The 16382-nt window shown below is 39.9% G+C and overlaps 1 pseudogene; it reads left to right on the top strand.

Annotated features, from left to right (window-relative positions):
* Nucleotides 1–1013: 1013 nt before the first annotated feature.
* Nucleotides 1014–1121, top strand: LOC112449631 (uncharacterized; annotated as a pseudogene).
* The last annotated feature ends 15261 nt before the right edge of the window (nt 1122–16382 follow it).

Raw genomic sequence — 16382 nt, forward strand, 5'->3', positions numbered from 1 at the left:
GTGGTAAAGAATCTGCCTACCAATGCAGGAGATGCAAGAGATGCGGGTTAGATCCTTGGGTTGGGAAGATCACCTGGAGTACAAAATCCAGGTAATGGAGTTGTATGGAGTAGTAATGGAGTAGGCAACCCAGTCCAGTATTCTTGCCTGGAAAATTCCATGGGCAGAGGAGCCTGGCAGGCTAATGTCCATGAGGCCCCAGTGAGTCAGTCATGATGGAGCGACTGAGCACATACACACTGGCTAACCAAAGAAGTGGGGTGGTTTTGGAAAACAGGTAGGTGAGACTAGAGAAACTTCTTATCTTGTGATAACATGAAATAAATGTGGAACTTTAAATTTGCAGGTTGGGGAGCAGGAATTGAGCCTGACATACTCAGACTCCCCTCTCATGACTGAAGCAATTGTCCAGAATGTTGGTACCAAAGAATATAGTTTTAAAAGCAACCACTGGGAATTCTTATGATAGAACGTACATAAAGCTACTAGTTTTGGTGACGTTGTTCAAGATTTTACAGTTACTAAAATGAGGATGATGGTAATAATAATGATTATCCTTGGAAGTCCCATGTCATGAAAGTTCCCCTTACAGTTCCTCAGGGATGTGTTCTCTAGGAACAGGGGTTTCTAAAGGAGGTAAAAGCAATTGTTGCAATAAACTCTTAACTGGTTACCACAGAGGCTTTTCTCTGTGGATCTCCATGGGACACTGCAGATGGAGTGATTGTTCTAACAGGTGATATGATCAAGACAGCTCCACCAGCCCCCATCTCATTAGTACCAGGGCAGAAAAGAATGGTTCTTCTGTTGCATGAACTGCAAAGCCCTTTTAATAATGCACATCATTTTGTCAACACTCATGTGAATTAAATATTTTAATGATGCTGATGAAACTGGAACACTTGACATTGACATTAAACACACACACACACACACAATTAAACAAGGATCACTAAAGGCAGGGGGGAAATGGAGAAATTACTGAAAGATCTATGTTCTAAGGAGTTTTCTACTTTACTTCTCAGCCTTTTGGCTAAAATCAAGTGTAGTATCTGTTCTAAGTAGTTTTCTGCTCCATGGAGTATCCAAAGCTTGCCCATTCAAAGTTACCTATACCCTCTTTATTCTCAAAAGCATTTTAAGTTAAAAACTTTATTAAAATCCATTTCTATAAAAATCCATATATATTATAATAGAAAGCAGTACTGGAAGAATATATGTCCTGAATGTCAAAAAGATTGGCTAGTGTAGTGGGGAGTAGGGTATCACAGTTCAGTATTCTCTGTTTGCAAATGGATAGTATTTGTATGGCGAGAAGAAAACGGTCTTTGAAAAAGCTATGCCCTGGTTGAAAAAGGAAAAGAAGGGCTATATTGTTGATTTCCATTCGTTTTGTCCTGGTTTGCTTGAAATGTGTGATTATCCTTGAAAGTCTGAGTTTCTCTTCTGCATAGGGTAGTAGGGCCAATTCTAAGGTGTTCTGAGTATTAAAAAATGGCAGCCATTAAACTATCTCCCTCTACTTCCTCCATAGTATTTTTCGTATATTTTAGGTACTTTTGTCCCTTCAGGAGGAACAATGACTTGGCCATCTTACCAAATGTGCCTTTATTGCAGAAAAGCTTATATAATACCCTACACTTTATACATAAGGATATCCCCAGTGTTGGAGGAACATGGTTCTGTGTGAAATTATTCTTCATTATTGGGTGAGAACTCATGTTGTTTGGACTATCTTTTCTCATATTTGGCTAAAATTTGCTTCTTTGTTCTTTTTACCTTCTTGATCCTTGTCCTGCCATTCACTACACGGAAAAACACTGGGTGTGCCCTCTTTTTTACTCCTTGTTTTATATTAACCAGCTGTAGACTCAAATATATGGATGAAGCTCACAGAGACTGGGAGAAGGCGATGCACCCCACTCCAGTACTCTTGCCTGGAAACTCCCATGGACGGAGGAGCCTAGTGGGCTGTGGTCCATGGGGTCGCTAACAGTCGGACATGACTGAGCAACTTCACTTTCACTTTTCACTTTCATGCATTGGAGAAGGAAATGGCAACCCACTCCAGTGTTCTTGCCTGGAGAATCCCAGGGACAGAGGAGCCTGGTGGGAGGCCGTCTATGGGGTCGCACAGAGTCGGACACAACTGAAGTGACAGCAGCAGCAGCAGCAGCACAAAGGCTATGGGTTTTAACCCTAGCAATTCTAGCTTGACTATCACCTGAGCTTAAAGGACTGTCCTTCCTCTGCCACCTTTGTCTAGCATGCCGTGATTGAGAATATTATATTAGAGAATTCAGAAAATTCTAACACAAAAACAAAAGAGAAATGTCATTTTCTTCAAATCCTATCACTGTCAATGAAAAAGATTCTCAAGGCTTTATATCTTGAATTCCTTTTGATATAATGTCATCACTTACCCCCATCCATACTTTATCTTTTTTCATGCATTTATTCATTCAATAAATATTTATCAGCCACATATGTCAGGTGCAAGACAGAATGCTAGGTGCCTTGGGGTATGAAACAATAAATCAGACATGGGAGTCTAACACCTACATTAAAAAATCAAAAAATCAAACATCCACTTACTTGGTATATAGGGAACCAGTATCTAGACAATTGATTTTTGTTCTTGCTATTTGATTTGTTGTTTGTTGACTCCACCTAGCTCCTTGATGCTATGTAGACAGCTAGTCAAGGTATAATTCCTGGAAGCATTTTCTCTAGGACAGAACTCAAAGGGGATGGATGACACACTACTTATTTAAAGACACTTAAGAAGAAGATCTCTCTTGCTCCTGAAAGGTTTCTGGCTATTGTTCAGTAAGAATTAGTGATTCTTCCTCAGAACTGGTTTTAATTTTAATTTGTCCCTGATCTAAAATGAGCTTAGAGAATACAGGGGAAATAGTTTTTATAGAAGCTTCCAAGCCCAGTAAAAAAAAAAAAAAAATATATATATATATATATATATATATAAGCACAGTCAGATGGGAAGAGGAGAGAAGAAAGGGGGGAAAGAAGATGAATGTTATTTTTTATATTAATTTTACAAGAAGTATCCCATGTTTTATCGCTCACATACCACAATGATAGATGGTCTTTAAAATCCATTGGTGGTGGGATTGATACTGGACTGATCATGAAAGATCCTCATGGAAACAACACATCTCTTTTTAAATTTTAGGAAATAGCCTCTATAATATCTAGTGGCAAACACTTTGAGGTCAATGTACCATATATAATATGAGATTTACCTCTAATCCACTTTAAATAGAGAAGATCACCTTTGAAGCATGGGCGAGGTGCTGAAGGAGAATTCTCATCATTGCCTTCTAAGAGCCACTTACTTTGCTTTCTTTTAAAGTTATGAGCCAGTTACATTTGCTCTTCTCTTTAACAAAAGATTGCATCCCCGGTCCTGGCTATATCTACACTTTATGCATTCCCACATAGACAATGCCAATCCCCCCAATTAAAGTCCTGGAATGGAATGGAAGAGTCAATAAAGAAAACATTGTATCTACTGCAAGAAAATCCACAATATTCATGAAATTTAGGTGAATTTATTCTTATGTATATAGAATAGTCATTCTTTTTAGATGTCTGATGGCATTAGCACACACATGGTGCTAAGATTAGGACTGGGCATTAGAGGAAAGAGGAGGGATGAAGTACAGTAGAGAGTTTTCCTTGTTTGGCCTCCAACCTCCTTTTCCTTAAGGACGTATGCCAGGTTCCAAGGGAAGAAGAGACTAAGAAGCAAAAATAAGTGTTTTCATAAGACACTACAGACCCCGAGGTGGGACTTCTTTGTACTGTATGCCTGTGGTCACCAGAAACTGATTTGAGAGAAACCTCTTCAGCACTTCTTGAATTTGTGGGTAGGTGATATACACAGGAGTAGAAAACTGAGCCTCTGAATTCACCCAGACTTGGGTCTGAATTAAAGCTCCTGGTTGTCACTTTATGGCTGTGTCATGAGTATATGTTACTCCTCCTCCATCTTTTCCTCATAAGAAGTGGGCTCATAGTCACAGGTCATAGATGGTTGTGAGGATTATATCTGTGGGGTAGAATGTTTTTCTTTCTTTTATTCTTATCTTCATATATGTGATGACAAAAATGATTTCACCTCAAGTGTTAGCTCTTTTTTTTTTTTAACAACTAGTTCTTCTGAAACTTTTAGCTTAGAACCAAAATGCAAACTGATGTGAAGGAAATTGGGTGATTTATAGTACACTGAGTCCCAGCATTATGAATGAATTTTATTCCAAAGGTTCATTTCTATGTAAGTCATCTACCACATTACAGGCACTGAACAGATGCTAATTGCTGGGTGCCTTCCAGTTCTAAATGGCATCTGGCATTTTAGCAGCTCCTCACACAGCTTTGTCCATTCTCCTGCTGCCCATGAAGACAGTGAGTAAAGCAAAGGCTTCAGATCAGATCAGATCAGATCAGTCACTCAGTCGTGTCTGACTCTTTGCGACCCCATGAATCGCAGCACGCCAGGCCTCCCTGTCCATCACCAACTCCCGGAGTTCACCCAGACTCACGTCCATTGAGTCAGTGATGCCATCCAGCCATCTCATCCTCTGTCATCCCCTTCTCCTCCTGCCCCACCTCTACTGAAATTAAAACTTGGTTTTTAAAAGGATTCTTAATAATTTTGCACCTAGTGGAATATATTGCAAAAAAACTGAAAAAAAAAAAATGACCAACCCTATACCTATTCTTTAGCAAATAGTTGTATTCATGTTCAAAGTATTGTTTCAAAGAAACTGGAAGAAAATTCTTCCATCTCAGACTGTCCTCCTCATGAAGACACTTGGATCTCCATCAAATTAAAACCAGACAATTAATTCACAGGTACTGATTTTTTCCTTCAAATAATCATTTCTTCTCCTCCATCTATGTCTTCTATCAGTGAAGAATACAATAAGGCAGAAAATGTCAGTATTTGAGGGAGAGAACTTGTGAGCTATGATCCTCAATGGTAAGCAATAAAAGCAAATACAAAAAAAAGATATATGTAGAAGCATTGCATTTTTGGAGATTAGACAGAATGTGTCATATATGCTATAGAGATAGAAAGGTTTCCAGCTCAATAAAATAGATTCCTTTTACCTGGATATTTTATAGAAACTAGGGAAGGGGTTGGGAGCCTTGTCCTTCACTCCATTGAAGACTGCAAATGGGAGTCCAGCCTTAGACAAATAAGTAGCAGAGTTAAGAGAAATTCTCACATTATTGGCAAACACCAAGTCTGGAGACACCTTACTTCATCGAAAGCTGATTCAAGTGAATTAAGAAAATATTGTGCATATACAAACTACAGAAAAAGAAAAGAAACTATAAGAAGTACAAACATATGCTTTTTAAAATGACATATTGTAATTGAAAAGAAAATCTGAAAACTAAATAGTCAATAAAATACACTGAGAAAGAGAAAAAAGGAAAAAGTCACACAGGAAAAGTAGGCTGAAATAAAAGAATAGCAAAATGGGATGAAAATGAAGTTAGGTAAGCTATAAAAAAAGCAAAAATATCAAAATTATAGTAGCAGAATTACAGACCATATTGAAGGCAGATGGTGGCAGAAAAGATGAGAATGTGGAAAATCAAATTAAAATGGTGGAGGAAAACCTGAGAAAACAAAGACATGAAAATAGAGAGGGCAAGATGGCCACACAAGACTAGGAAAGAGAGAATCACCTGGATAATTGCTATACCTGAAAAGGAAATTGAAAAACACAACTAAATAATGATGGCATATATAAAAGAAGAGACCGTCTCTGAGCCAATGACCTGAGGATGCAAATGGAAAGAGTTCAGTGTATGCTAAGCAAAATCAGAGAGTCATATGTGTAGACACATCCTGGCAGAAACATGAATTTCAAGTTTAAAGAAAAACATTCTACAAACATCTAGACAGACAGAAAAGTTTCTTCCCATAAGAACAGAGAGAGAACAGCTTCTTTTTAACAACACAATATTTCTCTTGTAATGGGACACTGATCTATAAAATATAAGCCATATGCTACCAAGAAAATTTGATCATGATTAAAAGTCCAGGTTCTAGAGAGTTAATGAAATTAAATGCTGTACAAAAGGGGATTCATGAGTCAAACGCTTATTTCACCCTAAAGCGATATATATTCCTAAAGGAAATATGTATGTATTCCTGTTTTGATATTATGACACATGCAAATAATTTTAGAATACACCCTAGGGCCCCTCGTGCTGCTAAGCCGTACCATACTTAACTTTAATTAAAATCTCATTTTTCTTCCTCCCTCATCTGTGTTTCAAAAATGACTTTGTTATATCTTTTTATTGAGCCCAAATAATCTTGACCATCTTGCATAAACAGAAAGCAAAGGTCTCTCTTAAGAGTTCCTTAGGGACTCTTTCACTGAGTTTCAGTAAATGGTCTCAATAAATTTGGAGACCATGAATGTCTCCAAAATGTTTATTGTCTTACCTTATGTTCATGACCCTTAAAGAGAGTGTGTTGAATCCTGTCTACTTACTCTTCACAGTTCCTACTTTCCCCCAAATCAGGTGACTTTTTTGGCTCATCACCAAACTATACTGGCTCAGTTTATGGTTGGCTTTCTCCATCTCCTAGTTTATTGGTGGGCAACACTTCAACTAAACTCCATTAACAGCCTCAATGAATAGCTTGCACTATACCAGGGTTAATGAGAGAGTCACTGTCTCTTTAGAGTCCTGGTTTTCAGTGTGGTTTCATCCAACTAGACTGTTTTCTTTGGGAGAGAATATGGTGTTCAGATTCCTTGCCCCGTATGACGTTGTGAGCGGAAGATGGCCTTCCCTTGGATTAATGCACTGCAGTAGGAGGAAAAAAATAATTAGCTGCACAGCATATGTCCTTAATGGTTTGACAAAGGGCCACAAGGGGCATCGTGAAGAAGATGAGTGTGGAAAGGATTCCTTTTTATTAAGCTTAGCAGGGGAAGAGGTTTAAGATACTCATTTCCATAGATAAACAAACAAGCCGAAGGAAAGGAACATCTGCTGGGAAGGGCTCCTCCAACATGTAGCAGATGTGTTTCAATAACAAAGCATATCCTGGAAGCATTTTAGGATTTAATTATTTAGCTATTTTATTGAACTGTGGAGCAAGAGGGTGGGCATGGATTGAGGAAGCATATTGTAAATTTACAGAGCCTGGAAATTCAATTCCAAATGTAGTTTAAGCCTCCACATGCTGAAGCTTCTTTCAGAACATATGCTAACTGCTTTTTGATACACAGACTCCAACTGCAGTCACCCATTCTACATGCATGGTGGCAATCACTCTGAATTCTCCTCTCTTCTTCATCACCCCCCATACTCTCATCTCTCCCCTGCATTTTTGCAACAACTTCCCATCTCCTTTCACTGCCTTCGGTTTTACCCTGTTCAAAACTATTGCCCACTCTTTCTAAAATGCAAATCTGATTATTGGATCTGTAAAACAAAAAGGGAGCGATGTGACATGCGAGCTTAGCAAGGATTAATCCAAAGCAAAAGAAAATTGATCAGGAGCAGGAGGAAGGAGGAGAATAAAATAACAGCAGTGGAAACTGTCTGCAAAGTACCAAAAGGTTCAGACAGAACGGTTCTGAATCCTGTACAATATGCACAGCCAGACTCCAGCTCTCCTGGGCAACACCTTCTCCTGGGAATGATACAGGTCTTATAGGGGAAGGTCAGTAAAGAAGATGCCAATCTGCATACAGTTTTTTGAAAGGCTAGACAAGGGAAGGAAAAGCAGTCTTATCACAACTGCCCAACAGAGGTGAGAGCAACCTCATCCACCTGAATTCCTTCCTGCGGTCTTCCTTGCCCATAGAATAGAAGTCCAAGAATTTCAGTGTGATATACCAGAACCCCGTTTTCTCTCTAGACTCTTCTTCCAAACTCTTATTGTGTACTTTGCACTCTGGCAAGTATTTGCATTTCTCCAAATATCTATCCTCTCTATGATTTTACCTGTCTTCTCTCTTCTTAAGATTCCACCTAATTTCTTGACTAGATAGTAAATTCCTACCAATCCTCTAAAAGTTCATGTGGATCTGTTTCCCTCTCTGAAGCCTTTCCTGCTCACCTTCACACTAACTCTTTGTCAGGGATCGCCTCACAATCAACTTTCATGAAGGCTGGCACTCCAGTCTATGTTTAGCAGTTGTCAGTTCATATGGAGTTCTCCAGGCGAGAATACTTGGAGTGGCTTGCCGTGCCCTACTCCAGGGAATCTTCCTGACCCAGGGATTGAACCCAGCTCTCCTGCACTGCAGGCAGATTCTTTACCATCTAAGCCACCAAGGAAGCCCACAAAAATGGAATATAAAGTTTTGAGGTATAATGTGCTAGTTTATGTGCATTGAATGAATGAGTGGCCTGGTCAGGATTGCAAAGTCCAGTGTAAACTGAATTACATGTATGCGGTAGGATGGGGAGGTGAGGCAATGCAGAGACCTACCTTCCCCTCTAACTTAGAGAACAAGTGTGACCCAGAAACAATGTTGGCTGGGGACAAGGACAGTGGCACAAAGCAACTACTGCTTTTATTTTATTTTTGCAGTCAATACTTTAGTTATGATGCTTTTAATCATAAGTATCAGAAAATCCATCTTATCTAAATTAAGCAAAAATATCCAGAGTTACTCTAGTTTTAAAGAGCCCTTAATCGTGGACTCGTGGTAAAAGATTGGAATTCAGTTTCTCTCATCTCTTGCTTGTGTTTTCTTTCATGTTGGCTTTATGCCTAACCTCCCTGCAGAAGCCCAAGGCAATTCCAGGTACACAGAAACCTACTATTGGCCAGTCCAGGAGAGGAGACAGCCCTCTTCTCATCTGGAAGTGCCACATTAGGTTTATTGCTCTGACAACACCAGGATCCCCCTACCCATAGGTAAAGCAAGACACCATTGCCATATACATATATTACCAGGACTGATGCTTTTGAACTGTGGTGTTGGAGAAGACTCTTCAGAGTCCCTTGGACTGCAAGGAGATCCAACCAGTCCATTCTGAAGGAGATTGGCCCTGGGATTTCTTCAGAAGGAATGATGCTAAAGCTGAAACTCCAGTACTTTGGCCGCCTCATGTGAAGAGTTGACTCATTGGAAAAGACTCTGATACTGAGAGGGACTGGGGACAGGGGGAGAAGGGGATGACAGAGGATGAGATGGCTGGATGGCATCACCGACTCGATGGATGTAAGTTTGAGTGAACTCTGGGAGTTGATGATGGACAGGGAGGCCTGGCGTGCTGCGATTCATGGGGTCTCGAAGAGTCGGACATGATTGAGCGACTGAACTGACTAAGATTTTTATTTTACATAAGTTCACAGAAAGAACTCTGGACTGCTTCAATAAAACATGTCATTAGTTTTATATTTTCTTCTAAGAAATCTCTTCACTTCTCACGTCTTCTGTCTCCTCATCTTTTGAACCTAGAAATCTTCAGCATCCCTTCCTACTCTACAGTTCTCTGGAATGACATTATGATTCTAGGGCAAAGGCAAGTCTAATCCCAAGTGAACTGAGAGACAGGTAACTCTTGAGATAGACTGAATCACACTCTTATGTTTTTGGCTCATTGTGGTTTTATATTTTATATTTTCAGAGCCCTAAGAACAAAATTAAAATAACAGCAACTGTGTATCAGAGCTTATCATGTGCCAGCCTCAGTACTGAGCTCTTCGTATGTTATTTCATTTGTCCTCACTCAACTCAATGAGAAAAGCATCATTACCCCCATTTTATAGACAAGGAAGGTATCACTTATCAGTCACTCAGCTAACAATGAATGCTTACTACATGCCGGATCTTATTCTAGGTACTGAGAAAATAGGGATGAACAAGTCAGTTTAGGTCAGCCCTCACAGAATTTATATTCTCTGAAACTGAAGTTATTAGGAGTTTTCCCAGCTCTGGTTTATTCACCACTCAAGTCCAGCTTCTAGAGTGATGTAGAAGTCTGTGGAATGCTGCTAGCTCTTCATGCTCTACTTCTGTGAGTGTGCAGAACAGTATCTGTACGGGGCTTGTGGTCAGTGCTGGCCAGAAGCCAGGAAGACCTGGACATGGGGTAAGGAAAATCGAGGACACATTGGAACCTGCCAGCACCTTCTATTTGTCCCACAGCCCCTCTAACCAATGAAGACCTAAGGACAGTAAGTACTGCTTCACTCGCATCTATCAAATCTCATGCAAAATGTTCTGATGGCTCCATAAAGGAAGGGAATCCTGAGAGATCCAGCTCCAGCCTATCCAAACTGACAGCACAAGAGCACCACAGAGGGCATGGGGAGGTTTGGAAGGTGGTGAGTTAAGAGAGACAGACAATGAGTGGTTTTTAAAAGTTAAAATTAAAATGTCAGATGCCAACATGACGATTACATGGGGGATGCTGTGCTACAGAGTCACTGGTGGCTACTTTACCTGGGGGTCAGGAAACTTTTCAGAGTTGGTAAGTGGAAAGGCAGAGATGCCAACCCAAGCAATGTGGCTTTGGAACCAATTAATTTATCTTCTAGACAAATTCTATACAGACTCGAATGATAATAATAATTTCCTGGGGCTAGAGGTGGAGGAGGGTAGAAGATATATCTTAAATTTTCAGAATCCTCTCCAGAACAACAAGATCAAAGTCTCAAGGTCCTGGAACTTGTGGCTTTAACAAGTACCTGGAGTGGCATTTAGCAGACCAGTTTAGAGAACACCACAACAGTGAGTCCCAAGAGAGTAATAAATTCCTGAAATTGGACTGCTCACATCATCCTGAAAAGAAGACTGAGTTATCCCTGGCTGAGTTTGAACCACCAACCTTTCAGTTAGAAACCAAATGTGCTCATCAGGTGTACCGCAGAGACAGCTGTGCAGCTCAGCTACATGTTCAGCCCTAACAGATGGTCTCCTCTGTGTCCCATTCTGTCTGGAATAACACACAAGGACTCAGTAATATATACACACACACCATCAACTTTTCTGATTCATCATAAAAACTGTGCTTGTGTGTGTATATGTGTTCAAAAAGAAGAACCTGCAAAGCTTTTCAACTCCTCAAAGATACTTTAAAAAGCACTGTGGTTAGACATCTCAGCAACTCCTTCATACACTGGGGAGAGACATGTGAAAGAAAACGTGCTTCATTTATATAGAAAGGCTCCCAGGCTTTAGAAACACAGCCTGAAAGGCGAAACTTCACCAACAGCAATAGCTATTTGTCAATGTTAATGGAAACGTTCACTTCCCCCAGCGCTGAGAACTTCCAGGGGGATTAATTGTTTAATATTCACAAAGGACTTTGAAGATAAAAAGACCCACATAAAGGCTGAAAATGAACACTCACTTTGTTTGCTTTTCTCATCCTGTAGTTGAATCTGCAAAGCCACCGTGTCTTTGAAGACGCTCCAAGATTATAATCATGAAGATCACCCTTGGAGTTGAGAGAGTGAGTTCAGTTCAGTTCAGTTTAGTCACTCAGTCGTGTCCGACTCTTTGCGACCCCATGAATTGCAGCACGCCAGGCCTCCTTGTCCATCACCAACTCCCGGAGTTCACTCAGACTCACGTCCATCGAGTCAGTGATGCCATCCAGCCATCTCACCTTCTGTCGTCCCCTTCTCCTCCTGCCCCAATCCCTCCCAGCATCAGAGTCTTTTCCAATGAGTCAACTCTTCACATGAGGTGGCCAAAGTACTGGAGTTTCAGCTTTAGCATCATTCCTTCCAAAGAAATCCCAGGGCTGATCTCCTTCAGAATGGACTGGTTGGATCTCCTTGCAGTCCAAGGGACTCTCAAGAGTCTTCTCCAACACCACGGTTCAAAAGCATTAGTTCTTCGGCACTCAGCTTTCTTCACAGTCCAACTCTCATAGGAGGACTAATTTAGCCCAAGCTATAATTCCAGTAACTGTAAGAGCAAGGACTTCGGTATCAAACACAGTCCTGACGCTTTACCACCTGCCAGCACTAATCTTGGGTAAATTACTTATGCTCTCTGAGATTCTATTCCCTCAGCTGAATATTAACTAATTATACATACCTGGCTATTGTCAAGTATTGGATCTTCCCTGGTGGCTCAGACAGTAAAGCATCTGCCTACAATGCGGGAGACCTGGGTTCAATCCCTGGGTCAGGAAGATCTCCTGGAGAAGAAAATGGCAACCCACTCCAGTATTCTTTCCTGGAAAATCCCATGGATGGAGGAACCTGGTTAGGCTACAGTCCATGGGATCGCAAAGAGTCGGACACGACTGAGCGACTTCACTCACTCACATACCTGGCTATTGTCAAGTTAGAGATATTTTAAAGGACTGGCACATTGCTGGTACTTGTACAATTAGAACTGTTGCTGCCATTTCTAATATTTGAAGAATATTAATAAATGAGATTTCTAAGGCTTAATGCTACAAAAGCAAACATTGATCCTAATTAAATAAAAATTACAAAAGAGTAGGAATAAGCCAGGCTGACAGACAAGAAATCTTGTGAATCATTTGTAAGTGTGTGTGTGTGTGTGTGTGTGTGTGTCTAAGAGAGGACTATGCTATTATTTACTCAAGATTATATAGCTTTAAATGGTCCTTTCTTTCATAATGTTTTCTTTTTCTTCTAATATCCCAACTACTTTCTTTAATAAGTCTCCGCTGTCGACTCCCATTCACACACTCACTCCCATCTTTAATGTTTATTTCAGTGTTTGTCAAAGTTGAGAACCTAAGAACTTCTGTGAAGCATCTGAGCAACTCAGCCTTGAAGAGATTGAGTATAGTAACTCTGAGCTATAAAATGCTGCAGGAAGAGACACTTAGGCCCAAATCCATCCCCATTTCATTTAGATGTTGGGGATTATCTTGCCACTTTTTCCAAGTCAGGAGCACTCCAGGAAATGAGGTGGGAGTTGGCAAGAAAGGATAGGAGAAATATACTGTCTTCTCTGCTTTCAGTTCTACCTGATTTAACCCATGGCAGGGATTCACTAAGCACCACTGTCCAGCTTCTATTTGCTGTCCCTTCAACTTTGAGGCTCCTTCTTTAATAATCTCAGTGAAGTAATGACCCTGGCCTGGGATTCCTCTCCCAAGGCTGATCACAACAACTCTGAACACAATACCTATTATCACATGAATATAAAACTATACTACTATGGAGAGAAAAAAGAAAATCAAGGACCCCAATAGGTCCACTTTCTAAAATTTGGAAAACATTGTTCTGCAGTGTACTGGTTTACAGAATAAGGTGCCCTGCTTCTCTGATATGTACAAATTAAGTAACTTCAAATCCTAAAAGTTATAGTGTCAGTATGTGATGCCTGAAAGCTTGAAGCAGTCAGTGCTGTGGTTCTTCATAAATCAGAAAAGAGTTAAGGAAAAAAAGAGAACCAAGAGTTTCTCTCTGGTTTCCCTCATAGATTGATTGCCATGATATAGAAAAGAGTGATATTAGAGGAAGGCTTACTAAGGTAGCATACAATATCTTTAGGAAAATATCCTTTAAGTCAGGTTTAGAAAAATTTATAAAACCACATAATTGGCTTGGTTGGGAACAATATTAATATTATTATTAAATATCATTAAGGAACAATATAATATTAAATATCATTTAGGAACAATATTAATAATAAATAGTTGACAAAAGAACTACCTAAAAGAGTTGGTGACCCAGAAGAAAAGAATGTAAATCAGAATGCAGAAGACCTGCGTTTGAGTACTACCATTAACATTAATTAGTTCTGTGATATCTGGAAATTCTATTAAACTTTGTTGGCTTTGTTTTTTGCTTGTTTGCCTGCATTTTTAGTCACTTGAGAATTGAGACAGTGAAAGAATTTTAACTTGACCACTTACTAAATTTTGACAAGAATTTCTCTGCACACGAATATCTCCCTTTAAGAACAAGACCCATTGTCACTATTTCTCTTCTCAGTGTCCTTAGCTGGGGATTTCAAGGTACCCTGGATCCTCAGCACACATTGGTAAGAGTGGATGTCAGGCAGAGTACCAGGGATGTAGATTTGGCTCAAGAGTCCAGAACACTGTAATAAACTCTGTCTCAGTTTGGTAAGAATTGATACCCATTAATATCCAAACAAGGGGTACATAAGTACATAACTTTCCTGAGAAGCCTGGATAAAGCTTACCTGTCTCCTGAGAATCCTGTATGCAGATCAAGAAGCAACAGTTAGAACTGGACATGAAAAAACAGACTGTTTCAAAATTGGGAAAGGAGTACGTCAAGGCTGTATACTATTACCCTCCTTATTTAACCTCTATGCAGAGTACATCATGCAAAATGCTGGGCTGGATGAATCACACAAGCTGGGAATCAAGATTTCTGGGAGAAATATCAACAACCTTGGATATGCAGATGATACCACTCTAATGGCAGAAAGTGAAGAGGACCTAAAGAGCCTCCTGGTGAGTGTGATAGAGGGGAATGAAAAAGCTGGCTTAAAACTCAACATTCAGAACTAAGATCATAAAAACAACAACAGCAAAAACTAAGATCATGATATCTGGTCCCATTATTTCATGGCAAATAGAAGGTGAAAAAGTGGAAGACTTTATTTACTTGGGCTCCAGAATCACTATGGACAGTGACTGCACTGATGATATTAAAAGATGCTTGCTCCTTGGAAGGAAAGCTACAACCAACTTAGACAGCATATTAAAAAGTACTTTGCTGACAAAGGCCCATGTAGTCAAAGCTATGATTTTTCCAGTAGTCATGTACAGATGTGAGAGTTGGACCCTAAAGAAGGCTGAGCACTGAAGAATTGATGCTTTTGAACTGTGCTGCTGGAGAAGACTCTTGAGAGTCCCTTGGACTGCAAGGAGATCAAACAGTCAATCCTAAAGGAAATCAATCCTGAATATTCATTGGAAGGACTGATGCTGAAACTGTAGCTCCAATACTTTGGCCACCTCATGTGAACAACCAACTCATTGGAAAAGTTCCTGATGCTGGGAAAGATTGAGGGCAGGAAGAGAAGTGGGTGACAGAGGATGGTAGTTGTATAGCATCACCAACTCAATGAGTTGGGTATGAGTTTGAGCAAACTTAAGGAGATAGTGAAGAACAGGGAAGTCTGGTTCACTGAGGCATGGGGTCACAATGAGCCAAACACAACTTAACTACTGAATAACAAAAGCAAAGTACATAAGTATCTAGGAATACTTAATCCAGAAGTAATTAATGCATTACATAGAGAGTGCTGAGGTAACAGTAAAACAACTGAGCATCCAGTAATAACTCAATATGAATACTAATCACAGGCAACATGTATAAAGTGTGAGTCATCTGGCTAGAAAAAGTAGAAATCAGTCTCAGTGGCTTCAGAGGAGGGTTGTACTAGGAATGTAGAGGTGAAAAGAGGAAGACTAAGACAGAAATCCAGAAAAACAGGGCAAAATGGTGGCAGAGAGGGAAAAATGGTTAAGAAAGTTGACATCTGGCAGGAATTTAGTCAACATTTTGACACAGTGTTGACTAAGTCTTGAACCTTCTCTCTGATGAACCAATGTCTAAGCTGAAAATACCATGATGAATGAACCACCAGATTTTTGCTTCCAACCAAGATGGAGTGACATCCATCAGATTTACCCCTCTACCTAAAACAAATACAAAATTAGACTAAAATAGATAAAACAATGATTTCAAAACAGTGGAGATGGGAAATGAAGGGCTGAATCTCTAGAGTTTGGGAGACAAATGATCCAGTGAACACTACAATTGCCCTAGTAAGAGAATTTTCAGGCTGCGGTTATAAGGAGTAACCCTTGAGTTGAAGAAATGGAGTCTGGGAAGACCAAGGTGATTATATTGTCAAGTATTGGAAAAGAGAAAGCTGCAAAGAGAAAGCTTCACACACTTGAAGAGAATCTCCATTGACTATCCAGTGGAATACTGACCAGTGAATGCCTGTGGGGCTAAATACTGGAGGCCAGAGAAAGCTCCATCTAAAAGGATTAGAGAGAATAGCACTCCTGCAGTTATGAATATCCTGCATATAAAGAAGAACCAATAAGCCAGCCGAAGAAGAGGAGAGATGTACTGAGATTGACCACTTAGAAGTAGAGCTTAGGGTACAGTGTGGAGAACTGATTAAAAGGAAAGAAATCTAAATCAAAATAAATGTACAAAAATGACAGGGATTATTAACTTTTTTAAAATATAGAAATATAGACACTTACTATGCTCTAGACACTGTGTTAGGTTAACTCCATGCACAGTCTTATTTAATCCAATCACTAACTGAGGTCAGAGAAGACACATAAATTGCCCAGGTCACATAGCTAATAAGTAAATGAAATGGGATTCAAGTCCAAGTACGTGGTTCCAAAATCTGGTCGCT

The sequence above is a fragment of the Bos taurus genome, chromosome 14, assembly GCF_002263795.3.
Source record: "Bos taurus isolate L1 Dominette 01449 registration number 42190680 breed Hereford chromosome 14, ARS-UCD2.0, whole genome shotgun sequence".
Classification (NCBI taxonomy): domain Eukaryota; kingdom Metazoa; phylum Chordata; class Mammalia; order Artiodactyla; family Bovidae; genus Bos; species Bos taurus.